This window comes from Haplochromis burtoni, unplaced genomic scaffold (genome assembly GCF_018398535.1).
Source record: "Haplochromis burtoni strain Fernald_Lab_line unplaced genomic scaffold, NCSU_Asbu1 Contig_404, whole genome shotgun sequence".
Lineage (NCBI taxonomy): Eukaryota > Metazoa > Chordata > Actinopteri > Cichliformes > Cichlidae > Haplochromis > Haplochromis burtoni.
Genome location: NW_024582765.1, coordinates 162,654 through 170,497, shown reverse-complemented (window position 1 = coordinate 170,497; position 7,844 = coordinate 162,654). Strand labels below are relative to the sequence as shown.

At 44.2% G+C, this 7,844-nt stretch overlaps 1 long non-coding RNA gene and 1 other non-coding gene across 4 annotated transcripts in view; both read left to right on the top strand.

Moving 5' to 3' along the window:
- The first annotated feature begins 272 nt into the window (after positions 1 to 272).
- The window catches only part of cunh6orf47, a 22,294-nt gene continuing 14,722 nt past the window's right edge, over positions 273 to 7,844 (top strand). For 2 of the 3 annotated variants that reach the window (XR_006052816.1, XR_317202.3), the window contains exons 1-6: positions 274 to 582; positions 1,101 to 1,155; positions 1,343 to 1,384; positions 1,874 to 1,905; positions 2,186 to 2,234; positions 2,385 to 4,980. This is a non-coding gene — a long non-coding RNA (chromosome unknown C6orf47 homolog). Of the gene's footprint in view, positions 583 to 1,100; positions 1,156 to 1,342; positions 1,385 to 1,873; positions 2,235 to 2,384; positions 4,981 to 7,844 lie in introns of all 3 variants that reach the window. The other variant, XR_006052817.1, reaches the window with a different exon arrangement.
- LOC121812019 lies at positions 1,423 to 1,489 on the top strand. The gene has a single exon (XR_006052819.1). It is a non-coding gene; the product is annotated as a small nucleolar RNA SNORD52 (small nucleolar RNA).

Genomic DNA, 7,844 nt, shown 5'->3' with positions numbered 1-7,844 from the left:
GTGTGTGTGTGTGTGTGTGTGTGTGTGTGTGTGTGTGTGTGTGTGTGTGAGTGAGAGATTTGGTGTATTGTTTTAATCTCGTTGCTCTCTTGTGTATGGTATTTTAAATATATCGTATCTGTGTATCATAGCTTGTTTGCACAAACTGACAGCGTTATGAAGTGTTCACATTTTCTTTGGGGCCTGACTTCCAAACAGGCATTATTCAGGCCGAAACGGGCATTTTTCGGGCCACCAAAAGTCCGGTAGCGGTGAAGGACCCGGATATATAAGCCCTGGGCGCGCTCGTGCTCAGCCTTTGGGTCCTGGCTGTGGAAGGAGGAGGAGCTGATGTTCAAGGCTTTAGCATTTAGACAGATTAACCTCTGAATTGATAATGGAGGGTTTATTCGGAGAGCTCTGTGGTCAGAGTCATGCTGCAGAGCGCGAGGGACGAGCGGCACGCGATCCGCGGGTCAGGTGCTCAGCACGTGGCCAGGAGCCTGGCCTCGTTGAGGTCCTGTTCGTTTCTGTGCAGAAAAAGTGGGGTTAGGGTAGTGAATCTGCAGAGTCTACCTCCGGAGAAGCTGTTAGGGGAAGAGTGTGAGTATTACATCAAAGGTTCTGTTTTCAGTGTCGATTTTAATTTAAATTATTAGTAGGAATGAGTAATCTTCTATTATTAATCAGATACTTTACCGTAGTTTTAGGCTATGCTGGAGTAAAGCCTTATAATCGGGCAGTATTAAAATGCTAAATTGTCCAGCTAACAGCTCATGTCCGCATCGACACAACGTGGTGCACAGCAGGTGAAATACGCGTTTTTTCCATCTAAATTGTAATCAGTGCAAATATGTAGCAGTTAACTGGGGTAAGGTAATACCATTTTACAAAGCCAGCAAATTAGAGCAGTACATAGTAATTCTGCTGGTGAGATGCGGTTACCTGCCCTAGCACAGTGAAGCTGGTATATTTAAAAATGTATTAAAGCCCTGGAAATAAATATCGTAGGGCTCTAAGGCCTCGCTGTGAAGTAGATCTTTCTGAAGATGGACTATGGCTCTAGAACGTTTACCATATAAAAACTAAACTGACTGGAAATTGCATCCTCTGCTTTCCAGAAAGCTGCAAAGAGCAGATGCAGAACAGTGTGGAGTCTGCAGCTGCGAGCTGACGGTGAGTGTTAGAAAGATCCTCTAATGTGATGGAGGAAGTAGTATGCTGATATGATGATTCATAAGACTAGAGTCTCTGAATACACAATGAAGCTCTTTCACAGTGCACTGAACAGCATTTTACTTCTTAATAACATGTGAATGCTACAATCAGAGCTAGTTCTAAAACTCTCCTTTGTACTCTGCAGGCACCTCAGCATGGTTTTATCTGCTGGACATAGCTCTTCTGGGTAAGCCTGGACTCTAAACATTGTTCTGTGCCTTAATGTGGGATGATGATTGCATAGACTAGAGTCTCTGAAAAGCATGAAGTTGTTTTCACAGTGCACTGACCACAAAACCCACAGCAGCCCATTTACTGCACATTACAGACATTAAATCATGGCTGGGCTTTCTTCAGGTCTGTCCAACAAAGAACACTTAAAGCTTGTGTTTCATTGCTTTGAGTAAAGGTACTCATACTCAAGTATGCACTTGGTTAACCGTCTCCAAACTTGAGCACATGTAAAACATAAAAACACATTTACCATTTTAATACTTCAGATGTTTGAAACTAGTGTCTTAGTCATCTGATAGATTCTCACAGGGAGAAGTTGTATAGTCATGTAACAAGTCTGAAGTGTTTGCAGTAAATGGGTAAAGCATCCATACACGTGGTTTCCCTGAATGTGTTCACTGGTATAAGTCAGGTGCTAATGGTGCTTTCTTTTGTCTTGTAGCTCGTCTGCACACAGCTGCTCTCTCCATGTCTGTAAGTAAGAAACGTGTTCATTTTGGGTCACCTCTGTGACCATACTTCATCATGAGCAGATTATACTAAGATATCGCAGCTAAGCCTGTGTATTCAAATGATCCAAGCTTGTTGAAATGGAGCTGCTGTTTCCTGAGTCTGGTCGATGATGATTCAGTTTTTCGGTTCTACTGATGTTAACTGAAGTCTACTCGCAGCGCACTGAGACACTCAGACTGGAGCGCTTCCTGAATATGTGGATGAGAAAGAGCTTGTGATTTCATCACTGTTATCTTGTCAGGCATGACCGTAGCAGCCCCAGCTGGATGACCTTCATGAAGAGAAAGCAGGTTGGTGTGAGTAGGTGGATTATTCAAGTGATCATTGCTGCAGTATGAGATGCAGTGTGTGTGCTGTAAGTTGGAGATGTACTGTGAACTCTGTGACAATGAGTTCCCCCACCCCCTTACATGTCTCAACTCATTTTTGTCCTTTGACAGGTGTAACTGCAGAGGTGGCACTCCCAACACTGAAGAGCCTCGTCTGTCATCTGATGGAAGCATCAAGCTGGAGCAGTGCACGTCTTCCATTGCTTTAAGCAACGTGTCTTCATCTGTGTGAATGTTGAATGTGGTTTTTGTTTTGTTTTTAAACCACTGTATTTAAGGACAATAAAGGTTGACCACACACGACCAATGGCTATTTTCTTCAGTGGGTTGATCACAGTAAAGTCAGAGCACTGTGCTTTGGAAGCTAATCTCAGTGGGTGACAGTTTTGCCACAAGTTCTTCTCATGCACTGATCAGATGGTTGTAACTGTATAATCCCCAAGCAGCTTTTGGGTTTACGGTCTTACACATCAGTGCAACGTTTTACTTATATAAATGTGTGAAACCTTACTGATGGGTGACTGAATGCTGTATTAAAGTGCTGCACATGGCTAAACTGGAATTAAATGTTAGTGATGTGGCAAAATTATCCAACATCATTAAACGATCTCATGCAAAGGAATAAAAGGCTGAGCTGAAAGCGGCTTGGTCACGTATTTCTACGCTGAACTGATATAAAATCGGGTTTGTCCAGAACCTGAGAAATTGTGTAGTTTGATATGTTTTACAAACACCTGCCTCCGTGAAATTGACTGACGTGCAAAGCTAATTTACACGTTGGCAACATCACTGAAGAGGACGAGTCTCACGTGAGGCTGACCCGCTGACGGTAACCATGGTTTTATTTTGAAGGCTGAAAGCGACCCGGTAGTCCGTCGTCTTTGTTCTCGTAATGAGCGGGGAAACCGTTCAGGCGACCTTTTTGTGCTTACTAGGAGTGCTCTTAGTGGTACCTGCCTTCCCTTAGCTTTAAGTGGACACGGACCTTTCTCTCCACAGTGGACATTTGAGCCACGACGTCCTGAAGCAGAGCAACTAGTCTGTTTATCGAGTTACCTCATGCTAACGAGTAGCGCTAGCTGGGTTCAGACAAAGCAGCTAACAGCGGCGAAGGTGAGCTTTTAGCTACTGACTTTTATCACTGACAGGTTTATTCACACCGAAAAATCATATGTGAGGTAAACTTTAAACAGCTCGCTCAGTGGTGAGTAACCTGTAGGGCAGCTGACCGCTGTGTTAGCAAAGCTGCACGATGTTGACGTGGAGCTGGATACCAAACTGCACGCGTAAACCAACCTTTCTACTTGTTTGAGGAGTTAACAAATGCGTTTCGAGAGGCTGAAAAAAGTTTGTTTTGTTTTTTTGTTGGGAAGGGCTGGCCAAAGAATAAGCTAACTGTTGGCTAACGCTGAGCTGAAGCTTTCGTCAACTTTCCCAGTTCCTCTGTGCTAAGGTGTCGCTGAAATACTGAAAGCACCCTCGAAGGTTGTCAGCTGAAACCAAACATGTAGACTGTTCTTCTGGACTTTAAATGGTGGAGTCTCGTTAAGAGCAGAGCCCTGTAAGTAATGTAGTGTGGGGGCGAGTGTAACCTTTTGTCTGCTGAACTGCTCGAACACACCCACAGGTGTGGCGATGACCCGAGGACGTCACGTTGCCCAGGCCTGAGGCCTCCTGAACAAGTATTTCAACTTCATAACTGCACCGACAGCGAGTGCATGCTTTTCTCTGAAGCTCGGGAAGCCAACAGGACGTGAAAACTGACGATTTTAACCGAGCTCTAACAAGCTCCGCGAGCAGACATGGCAGCTGTGGTGGGCAAAGCGTGGGGGTGGGTCCGCTCATGGGGCAGCAGCGGTGCCAGGTCAAAGGACACTAACGTTTTGACAGCTGAGCGCCAAAAGCTGCGTGGCAGTGGTGGTTGGGGCATCAAGGCTTGGATCTGGGGTTCATGGGGACGTCAGCATGAACTAAGCAGTCCAGTAGAGGAGTACTGGGAGGCACAGGAGAAGCTTCAGCCCATTAAAATTGAAGATCTGGCGGCAGGGAAGCCAGAGGCTGAAACTGTACTGGTGCCTAGGTGGTGGGATAGATATCTTCCAACTTCTTATCTGTGGCCAAGGAAAACTGAGCTAAGTGGACTACGACACAGGAAACGTGACGGTGGGACTGGAGATCCACGGGAACGTGATACTGATGGAGACTTTTCTGATTATGGAACCCCCCCTCCGTCCCCCACCCCTTCTCCCTCTCAGCTGACTTCTCCTTTTCGACTGTTTGCACACAGCTGGAACGTGGAGATTGTACCAGAGCACTACGAGATCTGCTTTAACTTCCTACGCCACTTGTTTGACCTGCTTGTTGTTGGCTTCCTGTGGACTGTGTCACCTCCTGCCAAGCTTATCCTGGAGGTGCTGGGTGTCCAGGGAGCACTGAGACTGTGGTTTCATGGTATGGCTATGTTTTTTGTCGCCACAGTTGGAATGGCAGGATTACTCTGGTTGATCCAGGAGTATCTCCTGCAGTTTGCCCTGATCTATGGCATCATTCAGGCATTGGTGATCTCTGTCAGTGTTCGACAGAGTGTGATGCTAGGTGTTGAGGAAGAGAATGACCAGACAGGAAAGGACACTGATGACACGAGAGACACTAAGGAACACAAAGACAAGCCTGTGTCTGTCACAGACAAGGTAAAGACAAATTAAAGGTGAGTCCATTTATTCTTGTTATATTTGTCAAAGTTATCAGATTTAATTTTATTCTTTAACATTGTGTTGTTTTTTTGTCCAGGCTTCAGAATAATACAGCTGTTTACTGAAGGCGTTTTAGTGTAGGGGCTAGCAGTTGTTACACAGTTGAACACTACGAGTCTGTGTAAGTTGATCAACTACTGTAAGAAGAAGAGAAAAATGCTCAGTGCTGTCATTGGGCATCCAACACAAACACAGCAGGGACATCCTGGATCTATTTTAACCCTGTTACCAAGTGAAACACAAAAAAACATTCTCTGAGTGGTGTGAAACCAGCTCGAAGCTCAGACCTGCTCTGGGAGGAACCACTTATTTCCCTGTCAAGATTGAGTTATTGTGTGTTAACTTCACTGAGCGTGAACTCTGCAGCTAAGTTAACACAGCCAGAGCTGTGGTTATTTGTATGGAGTTTACCTTCTGCAAACACCTGGAGGATCAAACTACATTCACTCTGTCAGCTCGAGCAAAATAGAAAAAGGGCGCCAACTTGTTTACTTTCACTGTTAGTTGAAATAACTAAAATATGTTCGAGGCATTCTGTGACCAGTGGTAAGAAAAGCTGCTGTTGGCTGTGCAACAAAGCCTCGACACATTCAGTACAAGTTTCTCTCCCAAATGTGACGGAGTATTAGGGCCCCGTTAAGAGTAAAAATATATGTATTATTCAAAATGTGGAGATTAAAGTCGTTGCTGTCACAGGCACCAAAATAGCATTTCAAGATTAATCTCAAGCTTCTGACTTTATTCTCAATGTGACCCTAATGTTCCCTCATAGTTAAGTCTAACTGTGAAGCACCGATTAGCTGAGATAGTTAGTGCTGGAAAACTAACTTTAACAAACATTAGATGATGTCAGCTGTGCATTGTGTCACACAGTTATTACAAGCTTAAAAAAAAAGTTCAAATCCAGTATTGAGGCTCTTTATGTTTTTTTAGGGGCCGATCGTGGCTCAAGAGTTGGGAGTTCGTCTTGTAATCGGAAGGTTGCCGGTTCGAGCCCCGGCTCCGACAGTCTCGGTCGTTGTGTCCTTGGGCAAGACACTTCACCCGTTGCCTACTGGTGGTGGTCAGAGGGCCCGGTGCACCAGTGTCTGTCAGTGCGCCCCAGGGTGGCTGTGGCTACAATGTAGCTGCCATCACCAGTGTGTGAATGGGTGGATGACTGGATATGTAAAGCGCTTTGGGGTCCTTAGGGACTAGTAAAGCGCTATACAAATACAGGCCATTTACCATTTTATGCTGCACTGAGGGGTTTCTGTCTTCTACTCTGAGATCAACATTGGGCCTGAATCGGGCTACTGCACATGCTCACATCCAAGCATTTCAATCCAAGTCGGGAAAGCTGACAGAGTTTACAATGTGTGAAGATAATGAATAACTCGAGACTACGTGAAAAAATGATGGAACTGAAGTTTGGTTTACTTAATAATTTTACATTGGTTATGTCCTCATGTTGGGAGCTGCCTTTAGGATGATTGTTGATTAAATGATTGAATTGGGATTAGTGGATGTTCTACTTCCTGAGTGTATCTGCCAGTCTGTGCTGTGTGTGACCAGCCAAAACAAACCACCGAGCTGCAGCAGTAATCAGGAGGAGACGTACAACAAGCTGAAGAGGCTTTTCTAAAATAAGCCCGTGCTACCTCCACAGTCTAGCCCTGAAAACATACATGGGCAAATGCTCAGTGGAGCAGTTATTACTGAGAGTTCATTCAGTGAGGAAGAGGTTGCATAACAGCGACTATGGATTGCATCCAAAGGAAAAAAAACAAACAACTTTAATAAACTTTTCAGTTTATTAAAAAATGAATATTAGTTAAAGAACATGAGCTGAAATCGAATAAATACTGGGAGTGCATTCTTTGATCAGAACAGACCAAGATGAACTTACTGATGTTAACAATGAATGTGTCGTCTCCACAGTCGAAGTACTCAGGGGGAGATGACAGATATAAATTACACCAGTGGATGTACCAAAATAATCTGACAAAAAGCTCTCCCAGGAATACTCCAGCGTGATGATCCAAAGCACACTGACAAAATCATAGCGTTTCTAAAGGAGGAGAAAGTGGCCTCAAATTCATTACTACACATTTGGATCATTTTAAAGAGTTAAAGCAACACAAAGCCCTGCGTTAAAGAGCACGCAGACATTTTTGTTGCATAGATTGATTCATGTAGAAAAGGTTTACATTCCACATAAGAACAACTACCCGTCTGCATAGAGCTGTTTTTCTGTCTCTTGTATGGCATTCAGTAAGTAATTGACTTGTTCATGGACACTGAATTACCCTCAAAAGGCAGGTGTGCAAGCGCCTGCTGAAAGTGGCTCTGAAGGCCTGCGTTAGCAGCTGGGCCTGAGAATCCTCACTGATTTTATAACTGATTACATTTTGACACAGTCGGAAATATTAAAATTCTGCTCATCAGTACATATCTACATTTTTATATCTATGTATAAAAACAAAGACTTGATCAGAGGTGTGAGCATCACAGCAGATGCCTTTCTGTCAAAGTAACTGAGGATAAAACACAGTCGGGTGAACGATCCACGCTGCGTGTTTCTTTGTGTGGAGTCCGTTTACCTGCTCGCATTTACTGTTTTAGCTGTTTGCTGGTTGTTTAAATACTTTAATGAGCTTTAAGCTGAGATTCTGTCGTTTGTAATTAAACATTTATATTTAAAAATTGATTCAGGATTTAATGAATCAATATCACTTTATCCATCCATCCATCCATCCATCGTCATCCGCTTTGTCCGGGGTCGGGTCGCGGGGGCAGCAGCCTAAGCAAAGAGGCCCAGACCTCCCTCTCCCCAGCC